The 26,452-nt window shown below is 43.2% G+C and overlaps 1 long non-coding RNA gene across 1 annotated transcript; it reads right to left on the minus strand.

Moving 5' to 3' along the window:
- Positions 1 to 4,999: 4,999 nt before the first annotated feature.
- On the minus strand, positions 5,000 to 18,051 carry LOC116986107. The gene is made up of 3 exons (XR_004415416.1): positions 17,996 to 18,051; positions 7,850 to 7,852; positions 5,000 to 5,011 (listed from the first exon to the last, which is right to left on the minus strand). It is a non-coding gene; the product is annotated as an uncharacterized LOC116986107 (long non-coding RNA).
- Between the last annotated feature and the right edge of the window lie 8,401 nt (positions 18,052 to 26,452).

The following is a 26,452-nucleotide window of genomic DNA, read 5'->3' on the forward strand; positions in this document are numbered from 1 at the left end:
AAAGAACTCATCATCGACACAAGACGCCAGCCATCCCCCAAAACGCCTGTGCTCATTAAAGGTGAATCCATCTCCATCACTGACACATTCAAACTCCTTGGAACCCACATCAGCAACAACCTCAAATGGAGGACAAACGCAGACCACATCTATGGAAAAGCCCAGCAAAGACTTTTCCATCTCCAACAGCTCAGGAAGTTCAGAGTAAGGTCTCATCTCATGCTCCGCTTCTAGACAGCCATCATCGAAAGCATCCTCACTTCATCCATCACAGTCTGGTTCGGCAGTCTCGACTCACTCTCCCGGAAGAAATTCCAGCGCATCATCAACAGAGCATCCAAAATTATTGGCTTACCCCTACCAACCCTTGAATCACTTTACCACAAACGGACACTACACAGAGCCCGCAAGATCATCTCTGATCCCACTCACCCTGCACACTATGCCTTTCAGCTACTGCCCTCTGGGAGGCGTTACAGGACAATTGCCTCCAAAACAAACCGCTTCAAAAACAGTTTCATTCCCACTGCAATTAACATTTTAAACTCTGTACGGTGAGGAATACGAATAAGCATGGCCCTTATGTATTATGTAATGTGTCTGTCTGTATGTATATCTATGTTATATGTTTAATGTTTGATGAAATGTTGGAACCTGTACCGAGCTGTACTGATAACAAATTCCACCAGCCTGGCTGTGTGGTCATTAAAATACAATACAATACAATACAATACAATATCAGTGACTTGGGTTGTTTAGTAAATTTGCAGATAACATCAAAAGAGACAATAAGGAGTACTGTCAAAGAACACCAGGCAATTAAGATTAGTTACAGATGTGGGTGAAGAAATGGCAGATGGAGTTTAATCCGAGCAAGTGTGAGATTTTGGGAGTCGAATACAAGGGGAAAGTATACAGTTAAAGGCGACTCTTAACCGCTTTAATGTACAGAGAGATCTTGGGGTACAAATCCACAACTCCCTGAAAGCGACAACACGAGTAGCTAGAGTGGTAAAGAATGCATATTGGTATACTTGCCTTCAATAGTTGAGGCATTGAGTATAAGTGTCATAAAGTTATGATGCAGCTCTATAAAACTTTGGTTGGGCTGCATCGGGAGTATTGTGTACAATTCTGGTCGCTCCAATGCAGAAAGGATGTAAAGGCTTATGAGTGGGTACCAGAATGTAGCCTAGATTTGAGGGCATTAGAATTCGGACAAACTCGAATTGTTTTCTCTGGAGGTTAAGGGGAGACCTGTTAGAAGTATATAGAATTAGGAATAGCATAGGTGGGGCAGACAATCAAAAGCTTTTTCCCAGGGTGTACATGTTAAAGACTGATCTGTGCTCTTTGTTTTTAATTAACTCCAGGTCCTGTTGCAACAATGATACAACGGTGCTATTATTATCACACATGCATAGTGGAAATGCACAATGACATTATTTTCCGACAAACGGTCCAGTAGAGTATTGCCATACCTAAGAACATCCCCGATTAGCAACTTGGACAGAAATAGATTACTGATCCCACTAGCAACAGGTGCCATGTTCTGATGCCATTTTCAGAGTCCCGTCCATGCTCTAAGTATTATGAGCTGTGCCCATTCCAGGTAAGCCCCAGTCTGCTGCAGGCCTCCAGCTGTTGCATTCTTGGATGTGTGGATCGACCAGCAAACCCACGTTCCCATCGCCTGTCCACCTATGTTCCCCGGAGGCACCTCCAGCAGTCGGGGCAGAAAACTCTGGTGGGTGTTGTGTACAGGCCACCTAACAGTAGTAGTGAAGTTGGAGATGGTATCAAACAGGAAATTAGAAATGCGTGCGACAAAGGCAAAACCGTTATAATGGGTGACTTCAATCTACATATAGATTGGGTGAATCAAATTGGCAGGGGTGCTGAGGAAGAGGATTTTTTGGAATGTATGCGGGATAGTTATCTAAATCAACATGTAGAGGAACCAACGAGAGAGCAGGCTATTTTAGACTGGGTATTGAGTAACGAGGAAGGGTTAGTTAGCAGTCTTGTTGTACGTGCCCCCTTGGGCAAGAGTGACCATAATATGGTTGAGTTCTTCATTAGGATGGAGAGTGACATTGTTAATTCAGAAACAATGGTTCTGAACTTAAAGAAAGGTAACTTTGAGGGTATGAGACGTGAATTGGCCAAGATTGACTGGCAATTAATTCTAAAGGGTTGACGGTGGATATGCAATGGAAGACATTTAAAGACTGCATGGATGAACTACAAAAATTGTTCATCCCAGTTTGGCAAAAGAATAAATCAGGGAAGGTAGTGCATCCGTGGATAACAAGGGAAATCAGGGATAGTATCAAAGCGAAGGATGATGCGTACAAATTAGCCAGAAAAAGCAGCATACCGGAGGACTGGGAGAAATTCAGAGACCAGCAGAGGAGGACAAAGGGCTTAATTAGGAAAGGAAAAATAGATTATGAAAGAAAACTGGCAGGGAACATAAAAACTGACTGCAAAAGTTTTTATAGATATGTGAAAAGAAAGAGATTAGTTAAAACAAATGTAGGTCCCTTGCAGTCAGAAACGGGTGAGTTGATCATGGGGAACAAGGATATGGCGGACCAATTGAATAACTACTTTGGTTCCGTCTTCACTAAGGAAGACATAAATAATCTGCCGGAAATAGCAGGGGACCGCGGGTCAAAGGAGTTGGAGGAATTGAGTGAAATCCAGGTTAGCCGGGAAGTGGTGTTGGGTAAATTAAATGGATTAAAGGCCGATAAATCCCCAGGGCCAGATAGGCTGCATCCCAGAGTACTTAAGGAAGTAGCTCCAGAAATAGTGGATGCATTAGTAATAATCTTTCAAAACTCTTTAGATTCTGGAGTAGTTCCTGAGGATTGGCGGTGTTAGCAACGTAACCCCACTTTTTAAGAAGGGAGGGAGAGAGAAAACGGGGAATTACAGACCAGTTAGTCTAACATCGGTAGTGGGGAAACTGCTAGAGTCAGTTATTAAAGATGGGATAGCAGCACATTTGGAAAGTGGTGAAATCATTGGACAAAGTCAGCATGGATTTACAAAAGGTAAATCATGTCTGACGAATCTTATAGAATTTTTCGAGGATGTAACTAGTAGCGTGGATAGGGGAGAACCAGTGGATGTGGTGTATCTGGACTTCCAGAAGGCTTTCGACAAGGTCCCCCCATAAGAGATTAGTTTACAAACTTAAAGCACACAGCATTGGGGGTTCAGTATTGATGTGGATAGAGAACTGGCTGGCAAACAGGAAGCAAAGAGTAGGAGTAAACGGGTCCTTTTCACAATGGCAGGCAGTGACTAGTGGGGTACCGCAAGGCTCAATGCTGGGACCCCAGCTATTTACAATATATATTAATGATCTGGATGAGGGAATTGAAGGCAATATCTCCAAGTTTGCGGATGACACTAAGCTGGGGGGCAGTGTTAGCTGTGAGGAGGATGCTAGGAGACTGCAAGGTGACTTGGATAGGCTGGGTGAGTGGGCAAATGTTTGGCAGATGCAGTATAATGTGGATAAATGTGAGGTTATCCATTTTGGTGGCAAAAACAGGAAAGCAGACTATTATCTAAATGGTGGCCGACTAGGAAAAGGGGAGATGCAGCGAGACCTGGGTGTCATGGTACACCAGTCATTGAAAGTGGGCATGCAGGTGCAGCAGGCAGTGAAGAAAGCGAATGGTATGTTAGCTTTCATAGCAAAAGGATTTGAGTATAGGAGCAGGGAGGTTCTACTGCAGTTGTACAGGGTCTTGGTGAGACCACACCTGGAGTATTGCGTACAGTTTTGGTCTCCAAATCTGAGGAAGGACATTATTGCCATAGAGTAGGTATGTTGCAAAGCCTACCTGAAGCGTCTTTGAAAATCTGCCGCTGCGTGTGTGCGCGATTTTGGCGCCGTTTAGAGGGGGCGGGTTTAAAACGCGATTTTCTCTAGGCTGTTCAAATCGAAGATGTTCAGCCTAGTTAATTATTAACGAAAAATCGCTGGAAGACCCCGTCGCAAAAGCTATTATTAGGTTTAAAGGCCTCGTATAATAGTTATAGTAGTTTAAAAATCAATCTCTAAACCCGCGACCGCCAGCAACCGCAGAGTCTCATAAAGCAAATAGCAGAAGTTAGGTTGTATATTTTTACATTAAAAAGGGCTTCTAAAGATCCCTTTATACAAAATTTAATATTGCGAGTAGCTCAATTTGGGCCCATTATATCGCGCAGTATTTTTCTGGGCATTTGGGGCACAAATCTACCGCAATGTGAACGTTCTAAACCAGCGCGTTCCACAGGGACCCACTGGAAAGCTGATTTAAATGGGCATTTATTTACAGCAATTGAACACTGAATTAGAAACATAGAAACATAGAAAGTAGGTGCGAGAGTAGACCACCAGGTCCGTCGAGCCCGCACCGCCATTCGCTCATGGCTGAACACTAAACAGACACACTTACCCACAAACAGTAGACACAAGACACAGAACACAAGACACTACCCTCCCCTTTATACCGCTATCACCCCTCTCCACCCCAAGAACCTCGCGTTCCTTCCATTTGGTCTATAAATTAATGTAAATGAGATTTAAAAATCATGTTTTATTGTGAATTATTTGTGAATATTATTTGGACATTTAGGCTATTTAAAAATGTTAATAATTTATTAAGAAATGGATAGATGTTTAGATCTAGTAATTGAAGTCTGAAATTAGCTACAATTAGGTAACTAACTAATTATATGCTTTAATTTCAGGTCATCCAAGTAAGATTATTTTATATTTGTTTCAGAATGCTTCAATCTATGATAACTGAAAATTTCATTCAGTTCTCTTAATTTTTAAGAAAGTTATGGGCTTTTGACTGTTCACGATCACAACTTTTTTGTTATGTCCATAGAAAATCAATAGGGAACAAGATGCTCATTTCCGAGTATGAAAATGGCCATAACTTTTTAAATACTTGAGATATGAAAGTGAATTAGGTGTCAAATTAAACTTATTTTTATGCTTTATCTGATGGGATAAATTACAGACTTGATTTTTAAAATCTCAAAATTTTGTAACATTGCTACATAGAGGGAGTGCAGAGAAGGTTCACCAGACTGATTCCTGGGATGTCAGGACTGTCTTATGAAGAAAGACTGGATAGACTTGGTTTATACTCTCTAGAATTTAGGAGATTGAGAGGGGATCTTACAGAAACTTACAAAATTCTTAAGGGGTTGGACAGGCTAGATGCAGGAAGATTGCTCCCGATGTTGGGGAAGTCCAGGACAAGGGGTCACAGCTTAAGGATAAGGGGGAAATCCTTTAAAACCGAGATGAGAAGAACTTTTTTCACACAGAGAGTGGTGATTCTCTGGAACTCCCTGCCACAGAGGGTAGTCGAGGCCAGTTCATTGGCTATATTTAAGAGGGAGTTAGATGTGGCCCTTGTGGCTAAGGGGATCAGAGGGTATGGAGAGAAGGCAGGTACGGGATACTGAGTTGGATGATCAGCCATGATCATATTGAATGGCGGTGCAGGCTCGAAGGGCCGAATGGCCTACTCCTGCACCTAATTTCTATGTTTCTATGTTTCTATGACCTCTAGGGCAGGGTAGGCAAGAACCCCAGTTCCTTCTCCTTTCCTACCACCCTCGCTGATCGTGTCCATCGTCCATCCACCTGGTCACGAACGTGGGTCGGCTCAGCGATCTCCCCCTTCTAGGCTGTGGTCCACTGGGTCTTGCATTCGGCCGGCTCACCTGCACCCCCTGCAGGCCACAGCGCTCTGGATGCTTCTGCCGTCGCAGGTGGTGCTGTTGTAGCTTCCAGAAAGCAGTGCAATCCGGGAGTGGTGATCGTGCTTCTTGAGGGCTTGCCTTTGATGGTGCTTCGATAGCTTGTAGCGATTATAAACTTTTTCAACTTTTCTGAATATCTCGGAAAAAAATGAAAGAAAAATATTTCCCTGCATTTCTATTTTCAATCCAGGTCAGTGGTCCCATCCAAGTAAATAGAGCTGTACCACACCAACCAACCCAACCCACAGCTAGTGTAAAACCATGGCTGACGAAAGCCAAATATGACTGAACCCCTATCTCTACAGTCAATGGTGAGTGGAACAGCAGTGCTGCAGTTCAGATGTGCCACCATGTGACTTTTGGGCAGATGGGGAAAAAGGTAACCTGCAAAGAGCATTTTGCCAACTATTCTCTACAGAGACGTGTCGGACCAACTTTTCATCCAATTAATAGACATTCACATGTGAAAGGATTAAAAATGATTAATAGATACACTATACAAACCGGCCTACATGTCCCAGCTACACGAGTTCCACCTTGTTCGCTTGGTCCATATGCCTCCAAACCTGTCCTATCCATGTACCTGCCTAACTGTTTCTTAAACGATGGGATAGTCCCAGCCTCAACTACCTCATCTGGCAGCTTGCTCCATACACCCACCACCCTTTGTGTGAAAAAGTTACCCCTCAGATTCCTATTAAATCTTTTTCCCTTCACCTTGAACCTATGTCCTCTGGTCCTCAATTCCCCTACACTGGGCAGGAGACTCTGTGCATCTACCCGATCTATTCATCTCATGATTTTATACACTATTAGATTTTATTCATCCTCCTGCGCTCGAAGGAATAGAGACCCAGCCGACTCAACCTCTCCCTGTAGCTCACACCCTCTAGTCCTGGCAACATCCTCGTAAATCTTCTCTGAACCCTTTCAAGCTTGACAATATCTTTCCTATAACATGGTGCCCAGAACTATTCACAATATTCTAAATGCAGTCTCACCCATGTCTTATACAACTGCAACATGACCTCCCAACTTCTATACTCTATACTGATGAAGGCCAAAATGCCAAAAACTTATTTTTTGACCACCTTATCTATCTGCGACTCGACCTCCAAGGAACCATGCACCTGCACTCCTAGATCCCTCTGCTCTACAACACTCCCCAGAGGCCTACCATTCACTGTGTAGGTTCTGCCCTTGTTAGACGTCCCAAAATGCAAAATGCAAAATGCTTTGAAATCTCTCATTCCACATGAGGGAGTAAATGGAATCACCTCACCTAAATGTGGTACTTACAGCAGCTGAGTATTTAATCTGCGGAACTTTACCTTAGATTACTCAAGTCTCTGGAGTAGGACTTAAGTCCATAACCTTTTAACTCAGAGAAAAGAATACCACCCACTGAACTGTTTTATAATGCAAATGTTACAATAAGCAACCTTCTTTATATGAGAACGTTCTTTGGCTGCACTTCTTTGATAGTTATTTATATGACCCTGCCCGTTCCTAATTGAACTGCCCAAGTTGTTGCTGCGTCTTCACTTTTAGCTTGGGTACTTCTTTATTAATTGGACACATAATTGTCCTTCTAAATATTTGGGTCTTCCAATACAAAAGGATTAGTTATTTTATATCCGATGCAGAACTGAAAACTCTATAGAGCTCACTGTTCCTCCCCATGTCTTTCACTGTCGAAATGTACATTTTATTAAATCGAGTAGCCCTGTATGTGATTGAAACCCAAGGTTACTTTTGATCTGGGAAATTTATATATCACAAATTAGAATTAGTAGTATTAGAAGTCAATGTCGTGGTAAAAGCTAGCTTCTTTCAGCTTCGGACGATAGCTAAAATAAAACAATTCCTCCACTTTGATGACCTCGAAAAGATCATCCACACATTTATCTCCTCCCGCCTAGATTACTGCAACTCTCTTTACACTGGCATCAGCCAATCTTCCCTGTCCCGCCTGCAACTGGTCCAAAACACCGTAGCGAGACTCCTGACGAGCACCCGAAAAAGGGACCACATCACCCCGACCCTGGCCTCTCTCCACTGGCTCCCTGTGCGGTTCCGTATACATTTCAAGACCCTCCTGTATGTCTACAAAGCCCTCAATGGGCTTGCCCCCTCCTACATTAAAAGTCTTCTCACCCACCACTCCACCTCCAGGTCCCTCAGATCGGCCGACTTGGGGCTGCTGAATATCCCGCGGTCTAGGCATAAGCTTAGGGGCGACCGCGCCTTTGCGGTTGCAGCTCCTAGACTGTGGAACAGCATCCCCCTTCCCATCAGAACTGCCCCCTCCATCGACTCCTTTAAGCCAAGACTAAAAACTTATCTATACTCCCAAGCCTTTCCTGACGTCCACTGAGCGAGGGCTATATGTATATATGTATGTAGTTTGTTTGTTTATACTATTCTTATAACAAATGTAAAGCACTTTGGCCAACGAGAGTTGTTTTTTTAAATGTGCTAAATAAATAAATGTGACTTGTGACTTAACTTGAGAAGTGCAAAATAAATTGACAGGTACATTGCCTGATGTTGTTTGCTTCTGATTTTGTCAATGATGTCTCATACTGTTGTCTGAATGGCTGGTTTTATTCCCCCTTCCTCCATAATGAGGGACGTTTCATCCAGTGTTTTTCCTGCCAATACTTTTCCTTCAATCCAGTTTCAGGCCTTCCCAGAAGCAAGCTAATGCAGATTTCTTAAATAAAAAGAGAAAATGTTGGAACTATTCGACATATCAAGAAGTATCTGATGCAAAATCGCCCGGTGGGGTATCGCCTCGGCACAGAGGGAGAAGAGGGAGAAGAGGAGGAAAGAGACAGTAACTCTAAGGCTTTTGCCTCCATCACAGTGAGGAGGTGTTTGGTGAACTCACTGTGGTGGATGTTAATTTGTGTTTATTGTGTTTTGTTATTATTACATGTATGGCTGCAGGCAACAGCATTTCGTTCAGACCGAAAGGTCTGAATGACAAATAAAGGATTCAATTCAATTCAATTCAATTAAGGGGGCCACACGATGGTGCAGCGGTAGAGTTGCTGCCTCACACTCCATAGGCCCAGGTTTCATCATGATTATTGGTACTGTCTGTATGCAGTTTGTATGTTCTCCCCGTGACTGCGTGGGTTTTCTCCGGGTGCTCTGGTTTCCTCTCGCACTCCAAAGACGTACAGTTTTGTGGGTTAATTGGGTTTGGTAAAATTGGGTATTGTCCCTTGTGCTGGTATAAAGGGTGATCGCTGGTTGGTGCAGTCTCAGTGGGTCGAGGGCCTGTTTCCGCGCTGTATCTCTAAAGTAAAGTTAACTCAAGCAAAAGTTTCAGATCAGCGACCTTTTATCTAAAGGTTCTGATGAAAGCAATTGAACTAAAGTTACCTTTTCCTTGCTCTCCCCACAGATGCTGCCTGACCGGCTGAGACTCGTTTGCATTTACTGTTTCAATTCCCTCTTGTCTCTGTTGATCTCCATATCGACCAGCTCATTATATGGGCGTCGTTTGTTGACCTTTCTCTCTTCAAGCATATGACTCGTGTTGCAAACCACAAAGTATTCCCTCATAAAATAATATTTCACAATAACCTTCTCTATCATCCATTATAGGGCTTCGTATAGAGAAAATATGCCCTCTATGATATAATACAACCACTAAAACAGATTGATTGAAAAAGGCTGAAAGTTTCAGTATCTGAAGTATTTATGTCCCAGCTTTCAGAAATACTGCTTGGGTTATGATGATTTAGGCAATATAATAAAGGTCAGTTGAAGAAAATGAAATCAAACATCCCTCCTCATTCACATACCGAAAATTCTAAAAATTCAGTGGGCTATGCTCTGAGTTAATTAAATTAAGCATTTTCCAATCTACAAATTACAGACTTCCTTGACAATTATTAAGCCTCCGCCAATTTGCTATGAACTCTTAGCTTTTGCTTGCCATCTTTTTCATGGTCAATGCCATATTCTCATTTTGCACAAACACCATGGTAATGGGATCCCCTCCTCCTTCCATACACATCTATTGTAGCTCAGTGGAATTTCTATTGAGATGCAAAGCACTTTGGACTCCAGAGTTTCAGGAATGTTCAGTATGTACGCCAACCCACAGAGATTTCATTTGCAGAATTGATAAAGCCTAGCCCTGTTATCTTTTCGGAGTTGCAAAACTGGATCAGTGGAAGTGTAAAGTTCACCAAACCTGCCCTCTAATCAGAAAGTTCTACTCGACAAGAGCACAGGTCAAAGAATTAATGCAACTATGCCATATTCCATGTCTCGGGGTGCCATCTATTAATGCGCTCAACTGGAGGAAGAGGAGAATAACAAAGACAATATGATCCAATTACAGAACCCTTGCACCCAAGATGTTTGACATGAAACAACATAGAGTATGGAAGGAGACTCTTCATCCCAACATGTACATGCTGACCAACATACCCAACATATCAACTGAAAATTGCACAATTACACACAATTCAGTAGATATTTTTAAGGGAGGGATGCACAAATTCTTGATTAGAACGGGTGTCAAGGGATATGGGGAGAAGGCAGGAAAATGGGATTAGGAAGCAGAGATCAACCAATGGCGGAGTAGACTTTGAATGGCGGAGTAGACTTGATGGGCCGAATGGCCTAATTCTACTCCTATAACGTGAACTTGGGAACAATTCCTTTAATAGATACTAAAGAAATGTAAGAATAAGAAAGAATCACAACATAATGGCCTCCTTTAGTTCAATGGAACCCCACCTCCTAACTATACAGATAATCAATAGGCATCACCAGCATAAATACACAGACAAACAACCCCCACCCGACAAAAAAATAAACCACTAAAATAAAACTGATATTTCTTTGGTTTTGAAGTAGCTTGAAATGATTCCTAATGAGCAATTGATTAGGTCAAATTGAAAGAATAGTTCCACCTGAAACAAGTAAACAGCTAAGCTACCCCTGGGCAAAGTATGGGCTGTTTAATTTTGGAAGCAGGAGGAAGGAAGATTCTATTTTGTGATCAGTAACAGGGTAATGGGAGCAGAGATTAGAGAATGGGGATGTATAAATTACTGGAAGGAACACTGCAAATTTATTAGGTGGTAGATGTTTCATCTGATAATTATAATAGGTGATATCATGTTAGAAATTTACTTTGTAGAAGGCAGCCACACTTTATGCAGTCTCCTTTATACTTTAGAGACATCTGAAAAATCTGTTGGTATATCAAAAATCCTTAAGAGCCTGTCCCACTTGGGCGAGTTTTCAGCGGACTGACAGCGAACGTCAAGTTCGCGGCACTCGCTGAAAAACCAGGAGCTGGAGCGGCGAGTGTCAGAATGGAACACTCACACAAACACATCGCAAAGGCGGGGGCCAGGGAAACCTCTGCTTTTTCCAGGTTGCCCATTTCATTCAGTCATATCCGTCCCATTATTATGATGAACAACTGTAAAATATAACTGATTTAAGAATATAAAATCAAAATTTTGTCACAGCCTTTCAAATTATAGTATCTTCCTCAAATAAACCGCCAAAAAATTTTTTTTCAGTCCAATACATTGATTTTAAACCTTTGTAACAGTTTACTGCCGGAAAAAAGTGGTGATTTTCAGCAAGAATGGTAACCGTCGCATAACTTTTCACCAACTTCCTCTCTAACAATATTTAGCAATGTTACAAAATTTTGAGATTTTAAAAATCAAGTCTGCAATTTATCCCATCAGATAAAGCATAAACATAAGTTTAATTTGACACCTAATTCACTTTCATATCTCAAGTATTTAAAAAGTTATGGCCATTTTCATACTGGGAAATGAGCATCTTGTTCCCTATTGATTTTCTATGGACATAACAAAAAAGCTGTGATCGTGAACAGTCAAAAGCCCATAACTTTCTTAAAAATTAAGAGAACTGAATGAAATTTTCAGTTATCATAGATTGAAGCATTCTGAAACAAATATAAAATAATCTTACTTGGATGACCTGAAATTAAAGCATATAATTAGTTAGTTACCTAATTGTAGCTAATTTCAGACTTCAATTACTAGATCTAAACATCTATCCATTTCTTAATAAATGATTAACATTTTTAAATAGCCTAAATGTCCAAATAATATTCACAAATAATTCACAATAAAACATGATTTTTAAATCTCATTTACATTAATTTATAGACCAAATGGAAGGAATTTAGTGTTTAATTGCTGTAAATAAATGCCCATTTAAATCAGCTTTCCAGTGGGTCCCTGTGGAACGCGCTGGTTTAGAACGTTCACATTGCGGTAGATTTGTGCCCCAAATGCCCAGAAAAATACTGCGGGATATAATGCGCCCAAAATGAGCTACTCGCAATATTAAACTTTGTATAAAGGGATCTTTAGAAGCCCTTTTTAATGTAAAAATATACAGCCTTCCTTCAGTTGACTGCTTTATGAGACCCTGCGGTTGCTGGTGTTCGCGGGTTTAGAGGTTGATTTTTAAACTACTATAACTATTTTACGAGGCCTTTAAAACTAATAATAGCTTTTGCGACGGGGTCTTTCAGCGATTTTTCGTTAATAATTAACTAGGCTGAACATCTTCGATTTGAACAGCCTAGAGAAAATCGCGTTTTAAACCCGCCCCCTCTAAACAGCGCCAAAATCGCGCACACGGGCTGGGACAGATTTTCAGCGACCCTTCAGGTAGGCTTTGCAACATACCTACAATATTAACTTCAGATGAATAGGCAGAAGCATATGGTCATTGTTGCTTAGCTACTCATAACGCTAACGGCAGGTACACGGGAAACTTGTTAACTCGTGAAAATCTTTCAACATGATGAAAGATTTCCATGAGCCAAATATACTCTTGAAGTAAAAATTTTAAACTTTTAAACTCGTTATAAGAACGTAGTAGCCCGTGAGTTTACCGTAGTGACTCGTGAGTCTGCCGTGGGCACTCTTTAACTCAGCGGGACAGGCAGCATCTTTGGAGAGAAGGAAAGGGTGACGGGATGACCTTTCCAAAATTCTGCTGCGTCTTTGTGGTACTCCAGCACTGTTTGTTCACTTTTTATCAACAAGCATCTGCCCTTTCTTGTGTAAGACATTATTTGTATCTGTGGCAGTTGATTGTCGCTCCCTTCAGTTTCCCAGGGGGTCGGGACGGGACTGGAGTTGGGAGGGAAAGGTGGGGGGGAGTGGGAGGGGTTGGGGTGACTTCGTACGGGAGACAAGTGTAGGAGAGGTGTACTGACTGTGTGGGCAGACACTTTGGTAGTGATTGCCCATGGGGTTCACTGTCGAGGATTTCATAATGCAGAGAGCATTATAAACAGTTGCCGCAAAATAAGATTTTGTGTGGATCTGGTATATTTGGGTATTGAAGGCGCTTCTGGTCCGCAGTGTGCAATAGTCACCAAAATACACTGCATCTTTAGAAAGTAAAAATACAAAACATGTCAATCCCACTAGATAGGCTTTAGTCAATGTGCTGTACAACACGGAAACAGGTCCTTCGGCCCAGCTTGACCGTGCCGTCCAAGTTGGCATCTTGGGGTAGTCCTATTTGCTTGCATGTGGTAGGTATGTTACAATACTTACCTTCAGCGGCGCTGCAATTCTGCCACTGAACGTGTGCGCGATTTTGGCGCCTTTGGGGGGGGGGGGGTGGGGTTAAAACGCGTTTTTTTTCCTACCGTGTCCTGGATTATATTTGGTTGGAGTGCAAGCTTTTGCTAAAGAATCGTTCCGACGGGCGTTCTGTGTATTTTTTTTTTTTTTAAATCGCCCGACTCGTTCAGCGCTGGAGTCATTTTAAAATCAGCTTCTAAAGCCGTCTAAAACCTTATTTTACTGGGAGGGATATTGTTGGAGAAGATTCTTAGGGACAGGGTTTACACATATTCAGAAAAGCATGGCATTATTAGGGAAAATCATGGATTTGTGTGGAGCAGGTCCTATTTCACAAAATTGATTGTTATTTGAAGATAGACAAAAATGCTGGAGAAACTCAGCGGGTGAAGCAGCATTTATGGAGCGAAGGAAATAGGCGATGTTTTGGGTCGAGACCCTTCTTCAGACTGATGTGGGGGTGGGGCGGGGGGGGTGGAAAGAAGAAATGAAGAGGTGGAGATAGTGGGCTGTGGGAGAGCTGGGAAGGGGAGGGGAAAGAAGGAAAATGCAGGGACTATCTAAAAGTCAAGTCAAGTGAGTTTATTGTCATGTTTCCCAGATAGGACAATTAAATTCTTGCTTGCTGCAGCACAACAGAGTATTGTAAGCATAAATACAGAACAGTTCAGTGTGTCTATATAGCATAGACCATATGTATGTACTCACATAAATAAACAGATTAAGTGCAATAGGCTGTTATAGTTCAGAGTTTGTTTGATGGCGAGTTTAATAGCCTGATGGCTGCGGGGAAGAAGCTGTTCCTGAACCTGGATGTACAAGATTTAAGGCTCCTGTACCTTCTACCTGATGGCAGCGGAGAGATGAGTGTGTGGCCAGGATGATGTGGGTCCTTGATGATGTTGGCAGCCTTTTTGAGGCAGCGACTGCGATAGATCCCTTCGATGGTGGGGGAGGTCAGAGCCGATGATGGACCGGGCAGTGGTCACAACTTTCTGCATTCTTTTCCTCTCCTGGACGCTCAAGTTGCCGAACCAAGTCACGATGCAACCAGTCAGTTGGTTCTCTACTGTGCACATGTAGAAGTTCGAGAGAGTCCTCTTTGACATACCGACTCTCCGTAATCGTCTCAGGAAGTAGAGACGCTGATGTGCTTTCTTTATAATTGCATCAGTGTTCTGGGACCAGTAGAGATCTTCGGAAATATGCACGCCTAGGAATTTGAAGTCCAGTGGTGGCACCATCGAGTGTGGCTGCCTAGCCTGCAGCTGTCTGTCCTTTCATTCTTTTTGTGATTTTGAGTCTGTTTTAAAGTTTGTTTTTGGAGGTCTTTTAGTCTTTTTTATGTGGGGGGAAGGGGAAACTGTTTTCTCAGTCACTTCCTGGTCGAGGATGTGACTATTCTCCGAGCCGCATCTTCGACCCCCCCTCCTCGCGGCCTACCACCTGGATTGGCGCAGCCTTTCCTACCGGAGACCGGCCAGAGCCTTAGCTGCAGCAGCAGCAGCGCAGCTCTGGATTCCACCGCGGAGCGAGCAACGCCTTACCGGAGTAGCCGTGTTGGAGCTCTGGAGTACTGGGACTGCCGACTTTGACACCGTGGAGCTGTGGTCTGCGGAGTTTCCAGCCACTGACGGCGCTGACTTTCCAGCCACGGGCGGTGCTGACATTAACATCGCAGAGCCCTGGGATCTCTCGCCGAGATCGCAGCGTTGAAACTCCCTCTGCCCAGCTCGGCCTGTGGACTTCGGAAGCCACGGTCTCCGGTAGTAAGCGGCCGATTCGGAGGCTCTGGGCCGCTGAGAGTGTTCTTCCGTTCGAGGGCCTGAAACATCAGGCCCATAGCGGTGACTGCAGAGGCCTCAATAGGCCCCGAACACGGGTGAACAGAGGAAGAGGACTGAACTTTGGTGCCTTCCCTCACAGTGGGAAACATTGGTGCTAAAGAAAGTATATAATACTTCCCTTGATCGGTTGGAGCATTGAGTATAAAAGTCAGGAGGTGTTGCTGCCATGTCAAACTTTAGTCAGGCTATATTTGGAGTATTGTGTGCTGTTCTGGTCACCCCATTACAGGAAGGATGTGGAGGCTTTGGAGAGGGTGCAGAAAACATTCATCAGGATTCTGCCTGAATTAGAGTATTAGCTATAAGGAGAGGTTGGACAAACTTTTTTTTTTTTTTCTGCAGCGTCGGAGATGTTTTGTGGAGGATCACCTCTCACTTCCCTACTTTTATCTCCGGTTATGTCTTCCAGAATCATACATGTCTATTCTCTCATTAAATCCTGCTACTTTTTAAGATTTATGTGCCATTTCATTTTTAATTTAACCTAATTAAAATTGTTGTAAACAATTATACTGTACCACTGCTACACTATTACACAGCATAAGCCAATTAGCTATTTAGCAGATTTCATATTTTCAGGTATTCATTTTATAAAAATTAAGATGCATCTTTAATTAACTATATGCAAAAGGAATCGTTTAAGCTTTGAAATGTCTCACTTTAGCAATTCTATTGTTTTAATTGCATTCTGGTAGTTCTGTGTGCAGGCAGTGGTTCTGGAATATTATATCTCTAACAAGTTCAAAAGATTGTAGGAAACATAAATTTCACTGAGGTTTGTCATAACTACCTGATATTTTAAAAAATTCACTGCTCACTCAGTCATGTATAACTGAAATCTTTTGGATTGCTCCAATACATGTACTGTACTGTAACAACTTTTATTTGTATTAATGTATAGAGTTCTACAGCATAGAAATAGACCATTCATATCCGATTCCAACATTTTTGCCCATCAACATTAATCCCACTTCTCCGCAACCAATTTATATTTTATATTCCTTCATGGGATGTGGTCATCATTGGGAAGAGTATTCCTTAATCTCCATTCCGTATTGTCTATGAACTGAATGGCTCACTGGGGAATTTCAGAGAATAGTTGTGTAGAAAGGAACTGCAGATGTTGGTTTATACCAAAGATAGACACAAAGTTCTGGAGTAACTCAACGGGTCTGGCATCATCTTTGGAGAAAAGGATGGGTGGCATTTCAGGTCGGGACCCTACGTTCAGTCTGAAGAAGGGTCTCGACCCAAAACGTCGCCCATCCTTTTCTCCAGAGGTGCTCCCTGACCCATTGAGTTACTCCAGCACTGTGCGTCTATTTTCAGAGAATAGATGTTGATCTTGAGAGTCATATGACCAGAATGTTTAATTACCATTTAATTACTAGATTATTTCATTAACAAATTAAATTACCCAGCTGCTGTTGAGTCATTGGGTGATTTGTATGATTTATCTGGGTTTTTGTATTATCAGATCTGCAACAAAGTCATCATGTTCTCCATGAGAACATTCTTCTCCACAACTATAAGTAATTAGAGTCATAGAGTGATACAGTGTGGAAATAGGCCCTTCGGCCCAACTAGCCCACACCAGCCAACAATGTCCCAGCTACCCTAGTCCCACCTGCCAGCATTTAGTTCATATCCCTCCAAACCTGCCTTTTTTTTTTCTTTTTTTTTTTTAATTAGAAGTACGGTAAGTTACAATACTACACAACACATGTCTTAATACATTTTTTGTACCGCTTCATTTTTTGAGCTTTAAGAAAAAGATAGAAGTAAAGGAAGTAAAGAAAGAGTCGTGAAGGTGCAAGAGAGTGTTGAGAAAAGAAAGCCCCTTAGAAAAGAAGTTAGAGAAGGAAGTAAAGAAAGAAAGTAGACCCTGGAAAAGAAGGAAAAAGAAAGGAGAAACAATCGCTCTATTATAACATAAAACTCCGCAGAAAGGGGACTACCAACCAAGTCTGTTTTTGTTGTTTTGGTTTTTTTTACCCCCCGTTGCCAGATCCTGGTACCTTTAATTTATTTATTTATTTATTTATTTTTTTGATTACTATTGCACCTTATGCTTGTAGTTGTTCCAAAACCGTAGACCACGTCTTTTGGAAGTGGTCTGCTTTGCCTGCTAAGAGGAATCTCATCTCCTCCAGATGTAGTGTTTCATCCATGTACCTGTCTAACTGTTTCTTAAACATTGGGATAGTCCCAGCCGCAACTATCTCTTCCAGCAGCTTGTTCCATACACCCACCACAAGCTCTTCAAAACTATTAAAAAAAATAATTATTCAGCTTGGTAATGCAACTCCTCAGGTTTGAACCATTTTTGCCTGTAATCACAACTGTTTATTTTTAATGAAGGTATTTAAATGGCTATGTGCTTTCCATATAGTGGTCTCATTTTGTGCGCTTTTGAGTTGCCAGATTCTGTCCCCGTGTGTGAAGCCTGTTGGCTCTTAAATGCATGAAACTCTCAAATCTGGCACCAGCAACTCCTGTTGTTTAATTTGTAACATTAATTAAACAACAGCGCTCATTAGCAATGGCCCGGCCGACCCCTCATTGCACCCACCGGCCGGCCGACAGCCCGATCGACTGACTAACCTTAACCCTAATCCTAATCCTAACCCTAGCTCTACATTTTTATTTATCATTTTTATTTAACAGTTCACATCATAACTTTACAAAGATAAATCAGTTGTAAAACAAAATTATCAGCAAGGTTAGCATTACCTTTATTCCTTCGAAACCTTGCTATTGTTTTGATGTTATTCGGAGGCAGCCATGATGCCAATTTCGCTCGCTGCCTCACTAACATGAAGCAAAGCTCAATGGCAAATGTGCTTTGATTGGACAATTACTACAGGTGCACAACCTTTTATCCGAAGATCCAAATAACGAAAACCTCCGAATAGCGGCCATTTTTTCGGTCCTTGAAGAAAGGTCCTTGAAAACGTTCACCGAGGTCGGCCCGCAGAGGTGACAGCGGAACCTCCGGTCGGTCCTCGAAGAAAGGGGAACTAAATCCCCATTCATAAAAGAGAAGGTGAGGGTATATTGCGCGGGAGGGTTAATAATTGACAATATGCTGCTGCCTGCCCGCTGAGTTAAAAAGTTCCCACGGTAGACTCACGATACACAGCGTGGGAACTTTTTAACTCAGCGGGCAGGCAGCAGCAGATTGTCGCTCCCTTCAGTTTCACCCCACCTACACCCCTCTGCTTCCCGGCCATGTGTGTGACCCCTTCCCTCCCCTCTCCAGCTCCCCGCCCATTGCACCGGCGCGGGGGCTTTGCACTGTCTTCACGTCGGCGATGCCAGTCACTGGAGACGTCAGGACCAACGGGACACCGACCCCCAGGCCCACTGCAAGCACGGAGATCCCAGAGACCCACAGCCAGCAGCAGCCCAGCCCCGTTCCAACTCCAGAGGAAAACTGCAAACTGGCCGGAGACGTCAGGACCACCAGAAACCGCTCCCCGATGGGCCGCTACGGCGACAAGTGGCAGTTCGCCCACAGCCCGAGCTGTGCCCCCTCATCGGGACACCGACCCCCAGGCCCACTGCAAGCACGGAGTTCCCAGATCAGCAACTCCAGCCCAGCCCCGCTCCAACTCCAGAAGCTGATGGTGTGCAAGGTACGTCTTGTTCTTGGGGTCGCGCAGCTCGGGCTGTGGGCGAACTGCCACTTGTCGCCGTAGCGGCCCATCGGGGAGCGGATTCCTCTGGAGTTGGAGGGGGAGGGGGGTATTGTGCTGTTTGATCGCCCCCTACTATCCCAGGGACAGGGAGACAGGACGTTCACCGAGGGCGGCCCGCAGAGGTGACAGCGGAACCTCCGGTCGGTCCTGGAAGAAAGGGGAACTAAATCCCCATTCATAAAAGAGAAGGTGAGGGTACATTGCGCGGGAGAGTAGGAATTCCAAGACAAAGTTGAGTGAGCGTTCACCGAGGGTGGCCCGCAGAGGTGACAGCGGAACCTCCGGTCGGTCCTGGAAGAAAGGGGAACTAAATCCCCTTCATAAAAGAGAAGTGGAGGGTATATTGCCCGGGAGGGTATATCGCCTACCTGGAAGAAACCGGACATTTTTTCCAGGATGTCGTCTGCACACCAACGCTCACCAAAGCTCACGTTTGGCGCCAAACGCACGTCGCCTCTGCTGCACATGGATATAAGAGTGTGAAAATGTCGCCTTTGGCCGCCTAAGGGCATGTAGCCCCGCTAGGGTGACATGAGTGCGAGAGGTGATTCAATGCTGCGGTCACATTTACAAATTCAGGAATTCATTCAACACACTACATTTCATACAGACGTTTATTCTGCAAGAAAAAACTACATTGAAGACTCAAACTCGCGACCGAGGAACTGCCGGGATCAAGGCGCAAACTCGCGACCTTGCGGATATGAGCCGAGCACTCTACCACTGAGCCAGCTATTAAAATCTACGCAAAAAAAATTCCATTCCGAAGGCCGACAAATTCCGAATTACGAAAAGTGTCTGGTCCCAAGGCTTTCGGATAAAAGGTTGTGCACCTGTACTCGGAAAATTGGAGGTTTTTCTCATATTTTAAAAATATGTGCAGGTTTTGTTCTTGGCGTGTTTCAGGTATGATTTCTATAATATTTTTACACAATATGTGAGAAATACAGGTAGATACATGATTTGGGTCACAAAATGAAACGAAAAATCACCTTGGCCCACGGTCTACTACTTATGTAACCTATTCCCCTTACAATAAAAGCCAATATTAGCTTTGACATTCTAATCAATTGCTGTACAGTACTTGCATGTGGCCTATCTGTTTTCGGGTACCCAGATACCTCTGTACAGAAGGATTATACAGTCTCTTTCCAATTAATAATATTCTGCTTATCTGTTCTTTCTACCATAGTAGGAACCATGCCACTCTGCAGTCTAACCATATTTTAGTTTAGTTGAGAGATACAGTGTGGAAACAGGCATTTCAGGCCCATGATCACCCATTCACTAGTTCTTTCCTAGACATTAGGAACAGTTTACAGAAACCAATTTACCTACAAACCTACACTACTTTAAAATGTGGGAGGAAACCGGAGCACCCGGAGAAAATTCACGCAGTCATAGGGAGAAAGTACAAACCCCGTACAGACATTCTCCCGGTCAGGATCAAACCCATGTCTCTGACCCTTTGAAGCAGCAATTCTACCGCTGCACCACTGTGCCGCCCTATCAAGTTTTTAACAATGGCAGGTAATAAAACAACAAAAAGGAGAAGAACATACTAAAAATCTCAATGACAGCAGCGAATGCAGGAAGACTAAAAAGATATTTGCAACTATCTTTAATCAAAACTAACCAGTAATGATTCACCTCAGTTTATTTCTGAGATTGAGCTATTCTCCAGCCAAATCACTTCTTTCACATGATATCAACATTTCTGACTGTACTGCAAAGGCTGTGGGTCAAGTAACATCCCAGCAGTAATATTGAAAGCTTATGCCCCTGTCCCACTTAGGTGATTTTTTTTAGTCAGCTACAGGTGAATCGGCTGTCGCCACATGGTCGCCAGGTGTCTCCTGTATGATCGTGAGTAGTCTCCTCAGTCGCCCAAAGAGGCATAGCATTTTTCTGGCCATGGGCTGAAATCCTGGGGGGACGGGGGGGGGGGGACACATGTCCCCTCCATGTTTTGAAAGGTGGGGGACAATCCCCCCCATGTATTGTAATCTGGATTTTGAAATTCAGTGAAAAAAAAATCAGTGGGGGTGGGACATGATTGAGGGCGCCGATTGGACGAGAGAGACGTCGGTCAGCAGGGAGTGGGGGGGGGGGGGCGGGACATGATGATTCAGCACGATGATTGGAGGAGGGAGGTGTCGGCCAGGGGAGGAAGTAGGGGGGGTGGGACTGAGGATAGAGCATGGTGATTGGAGGAGGGGCGGATTAAAATCAGCAGCGGGATCTTCCACCGCCCCGCGGTCAAATTGCTGCATCAAGGCGATTGAGGCTCATGATGTTGAAACCACCGCCGGCCGATTTGAAGCCGCGCCGGGCGATGAAAGGCCCCACGAATGGGCCGTTTCAAGCCCCACAATTCGGGGCAGACGAAGCTGCTGTTGCTGGAGTTCGGACTTGGTCACCAACCAGGTCAGCTCCCAATGTCACCGTTCACAGGGCCCACAAACCCGAAGCCTCATGCACGTGTGTGTACGCGTGTGCGGCCACCAAGTCCAAGTCCAAGTGAGTTTATTGTCATGATAGAACACTGAAATACTTGCTTTGCTTCAGCACAACAGAACATAGTAGGCATTGACTACAAAACAGATCAGTGTGTCCATATACCATAATATAAATATATACACACATGAATAAATAAACTGATAAAGTGCAATTAACAGATAATGGCCTATTAATGTTCAGAGTTTTGTCCGAGCCAAGTTTAATAGCCTGATGGCTGTGGAGAAGTAGCTATTCCTGAACCTGGTCGTTGCAGTCTTCAGGCTCCCATACCTTCTACCTGAAGGTAGCAGGGAGATGAGTGTGTGGCCAGGATGGTGTGGGTCCTTGATGATGCTGCCAGCCTTTTTGAGGCAGCGACTATGATAGATCCCCTTGATGGAAGGGAGGTCAGAGCCGATGATGGACTGGGCAGTGTTTATTACTTTTTGTAATCTTTTCCTCTCCAGGGCACTCAAGTTGCCAAACCAAGCCACGATGCAATCGGTCAGCATGCTCTCTACTGTGCACCTGTAGAAGTTAGAGAGAGTCCGCCTTGACAAACCGATTCTCCGTATTCTTATCAGGAAGTGGACGCGCTGATGTGCTTTCTTAATAATTGCATCAGTGTTCTCGGACCAGGAAAGATCTTCAGAGATGTGTACGCCCAGGAATTTGAAGCTCTTGACCCTTTCAACCATCGACCCGTTGATATAAACGGGACTGTGGGTCCCCTTCCTACTCCTTCCAAAGTTCACAATTAGTTCCTTGGTTTTGCTGGTGTTGATGGCCAGGTTATTGTGCTGGCACCATATGGACAGTTGCTTGATCTCTCTTCTATACTCTGACTCATCCCCACCAAGAAATTGTATCCCCCCCATGATTTGATAGTGATTTCCACCCCTGTTTCTGGCCGCCGCTGGATTTTGAAATGTTCAAAACTTTTTGGCGACAATCGGCGACGGTTGGCTTGACGCCAATGAGTGTAGCTTTACTTTTCCTGAGGTAGTTGCTGTCGTAGGTTGTCGCCAGGATGACGTAGGTTGTCGCCAGGATGACCGATTTTGTTTTGTTGTTAAAGTATGATGCTATTTCAAATTTTATGTCGAAGGGGGGTCCAGTCGCCAGTTTTTCGGCGACCTGCTACGCCTATGACAGTCGCTGGCAGCCGCCTAAAAATAGCCTAAGTGGGACAGCCCCATTACACTCCAGAACAAGCTCTGCCTCCAGCCAAACTATTACAAAACAGGCCCAATATTGGCAAACAGCAAGCGACAGGAGAAGTCTAAATCAGCTAATTGCTACCCAATCAATTATCAACCATGTGATGGAAGATATAATCAATGGTGCAATAAAATGGAACTCTCTCACAATAATTTGCTCTTCAATGCTGAATGTGTGGTTTCACCAGGACCACCGAACTCTGGACTTCATTGCTACCTTGGTCCAAATAAGGACCGAAACGCTGAAATCCTGAAGTGATTTGAGAGTGGCTCCTCTTGATAACAATACAATGCTGAGTAATGTTGGCTCCTTACCAGAGCTAGGAGCTCTGGTAAAACTGAAGTCAATGAGAATCAATGGGAAACTCTGAGATGACCAGAGGCATACATTACAGAAAGGTAAATAAATAGTTGTGGCTGTGAGAGATCGATTATGTCAATCCCAGGCCATCACTGCAGAATGTCCTCAGAACAATGTCAATCACCTTCAATGGTGTTTTTTTACAAACTGCCTTCACCATTAGGCCTGAAATGGAAAAAGTTACATAGAACAATTGAACCGTACAACACAGGATCAGGCCCTTCGGCCCACATTTTCTGTGCTGAACATGATGCCATGTTAACTTAATTTCCTCTCCCTGCATGTGATCCATATCCATGTGCCTATCCAAAAGCCTATTAAATCCCGTTACCATTTCTGCCTCCACCACCACCCCTGTCAGCATGTTCCAGAGAGTTCCATTTTATTGCACCATTGATTATATCTTCCATCACTTCTGTATAAAACATTTGTCCTTTAAATGTTGCTCCTTGCACCTTAAAATGTTCTCTGATGATTGATGACTTAGTTCAAATTTAACTTCCCAGAAAATGAAGCAGTCCGCATTTGACTTCAGACAGGTCTGGATAACCCATAAGAATGGGCTGATAAGTTCATGTTCATAAGTGATAGGAGCAGAATTAAGCCATTCGGCCCATTAAGTCTACTTCACCATTCAATCATGGCTAATTATCTTTCCCTCTTTAACCTCCATTAACCCCTGATACCCTGCTAATCAAGAATCTAACTATCTCTGCCTTAAAAATATCCATTGACGGCCTCCCCAGCTTCTGTGGCAAGTGATATTCATACTGCAGAAATATGAAGCAATAACCAAATGATAGTGTCCCCTTGATAATCAGCTGCAATACCGCTGACACCCCACACCACTATCAGCACCGTGGAAATTAACATTGATCAGAAATTTAACCTGGAACAACCGAGCAAATGCTGGTCACCTCATAACATTCAGGAGTGTTTCCATCATCCACAAAGCATGTCAGGAACAGGGGGGACTATTTTCCAAAGATAGACACAAAGAGCTGGAGTAACTCAGTGGGTCAGACAGCATCTCTGGTGAAAACAAATAGGTGATGTTTCGGGTTGAGACCTTTCTCTAGACTATTCTCCAGTTGGTTGGATGAGTGCAGCTCCACCAACATTCAAGAAGGTCAACACCATCCAGGTTGAACCAGTCCCCTTGATGGGAATCCCATTCATTCTCCGTCACCAGTGCCTTCTGGCTGCAGTGTGCACCATCTACAGAATGCTCTGCCATTATTTGCCTAGACTACTTTCGACAGCAGCTCCCAAACTGGCAGAATGTGCATGGGTATACCACCACCCGCTACAGTTTCTTCATTTTTGCAGGTAATAAATCCTGGAACTCCGTCATTAATATCAGTGACCGTAGCCTCAGCTGAAACCATTAGCGGATCATAAGTCATCATCATCCCAGAGTCACTAAAAACTGGAGTGATTCTATCCAGAGATGCTGGCTGTCCTGCTGATTTACTCCAGCTTTTTGTGTCTATATTTGGTTTAAACCAGCATCTGCAGTTCCTTCCTACCTACAACTTCCCTGGGACTATCAACTGGCATGAGAGGGGGGGGGAAATAAATGCTAGTTTTGTTATCTTCATTCCATAAATGAATGAAAACCTGTGCAATACATGTACCAGATAACTATTTTTTTCAGGGTTACTATCAGTATTTTGCAACAAGTTCAGGGTCCCAGCAGTGTTTAGGTTTCTCATTCCTTTTTGAGGACATCAGTTTTAGACAATCACCTACTTACATTTAAAATATCTTTTTCTATATGCTCGAGGTTGATATATTTTTTTAAACCAGCTCGTTTTGAAATTCTTCTAATAAATTTAATCAGTATTTTTTGCTCCCATCTCTTGCTTTTTTTGCAATCCTTATCTTCACACTGTAAAACGTGCCAAACCGCAGGTGTTAAATTTTACCGAAGATAGACACAAAATGCTAGAATAACTCAGCGGGAACAGGCACATCTCTGGAGAGAGGGAATGGGTAATGTTTCGTGTCGAGGCCCGTGTAGTGTTTATGCAGAATGTATGTATAATTTAAGCATGATTCATGTTTTGGGAGTCGATGTGCATGTAATGCTGATGTAAGAATGATTTTATTGTACCTGTCTGGATCTCATCATACCTGTGCATATGACAATTAACTCTACATGTCTTGACTTCTTTGTCAGGCAAACTTAATGTTCACCTCAACCAAACATATGTACATTTGATAAATTACTCATAATTGCAAACTCATTTATTATGCTGGATACATTTTGTAACCCATCTGGTTTCTGTGTGATCATTCTGGAGAAAGGAGTACTTTTCCCCAACCAAGTCTTAATCTCACTACTGAGTGGTGACATTGTGTGTTTAAACAAATTTATGTGTAAAAAGTATTTCTCTCAAATCCCTGTTAAAACTCTTTCCTCTCACCATAAACCTATGCCCTTTTTTTGATACCCTTCCCATGGGAAAAGTATTCTGACTATCCGCTTCATATAATGCCTCATTTAATTTTATATACCTCTATTGGGTCACCCCTTCTTCACTCCAGGGGAAATGAACCCAACCTATTCACCTCGCCCGATAACTAATGTTCTTCAGTTCAAGCAACATGGATTTTGTCTGCATCTTCTCTAGTGCAACCACATCCTTCTATTGTGCAATGTACAGAATTGCACATACTGTGATACATCAACAATTGTTTTGTGAAGCTCTAACACAGTGTCCCAACATATATTGTGTGCCAGAGGCTGATGACCTGTTCCAATTGATCAGCCAGTGGAGGCTGAAATCATCACTCCCTGTAGCCAGATTGCATTGGCAGGCAAGCAAGGACATAGTTCCAGGTCAGTGACTAGACTGTTCTGTATCTGTGGTTCCAAACAAGTTATTTTCTAGTGTGAAAGAGCAGCAGGAACAGAATGATCCCAGCGGCATCAGTAGCAGGTAGGTAATTCTCTTTAAAGCGGAGAACATTCAATTAGCTTGGAAAACAGAAGTGGGGTCTCTTTGTGGTCCATTGGCTTATCTGTGTGAAGAATGTAAATGTGTAACAATGTTTCAACAAGACGTTTGCAATGTAAAACTCGCAAGGTACGCAGTTCCATAGCCTTCATAACCTTCCAATGATAGTGTTGCTAAACAGTTAATTGTTCAACTACGAAAAGCTCTGCGGTTCACCATCATTTTCAGGTGAATTGACTGTAGGTGAACAGTGCCATGTGTTTGGATTGGATCATAGAATGTTTGTTGCAAAATGCACAATGGACAAAGTAAACATTCATAAGTCAATAATCTTCACTGGAATCCCAAGACGCTTTTTTCTTGAAATTAATAATATCGCCAAGGTTGTTGTCAAAGAACAAACATCAAATTCAGGCCTAAACTGGATCCTTTCATTCTGCATGTTC

Source organism: Amblyraja radiata, chromosome 23, assembly GCF_010909765.2.
Source record: "Amblyraja radiata isolate CabotCenter1 chromosome 23, sAmbRad1.1.pri, whole genome shotgun sequence".
Lineage (NCBI taxonomy): Eukaryota > Metazoa > Chordata > Chondrichthyes > Rajiformes > Rajidae > Amblyraja > Amblyraja radiata.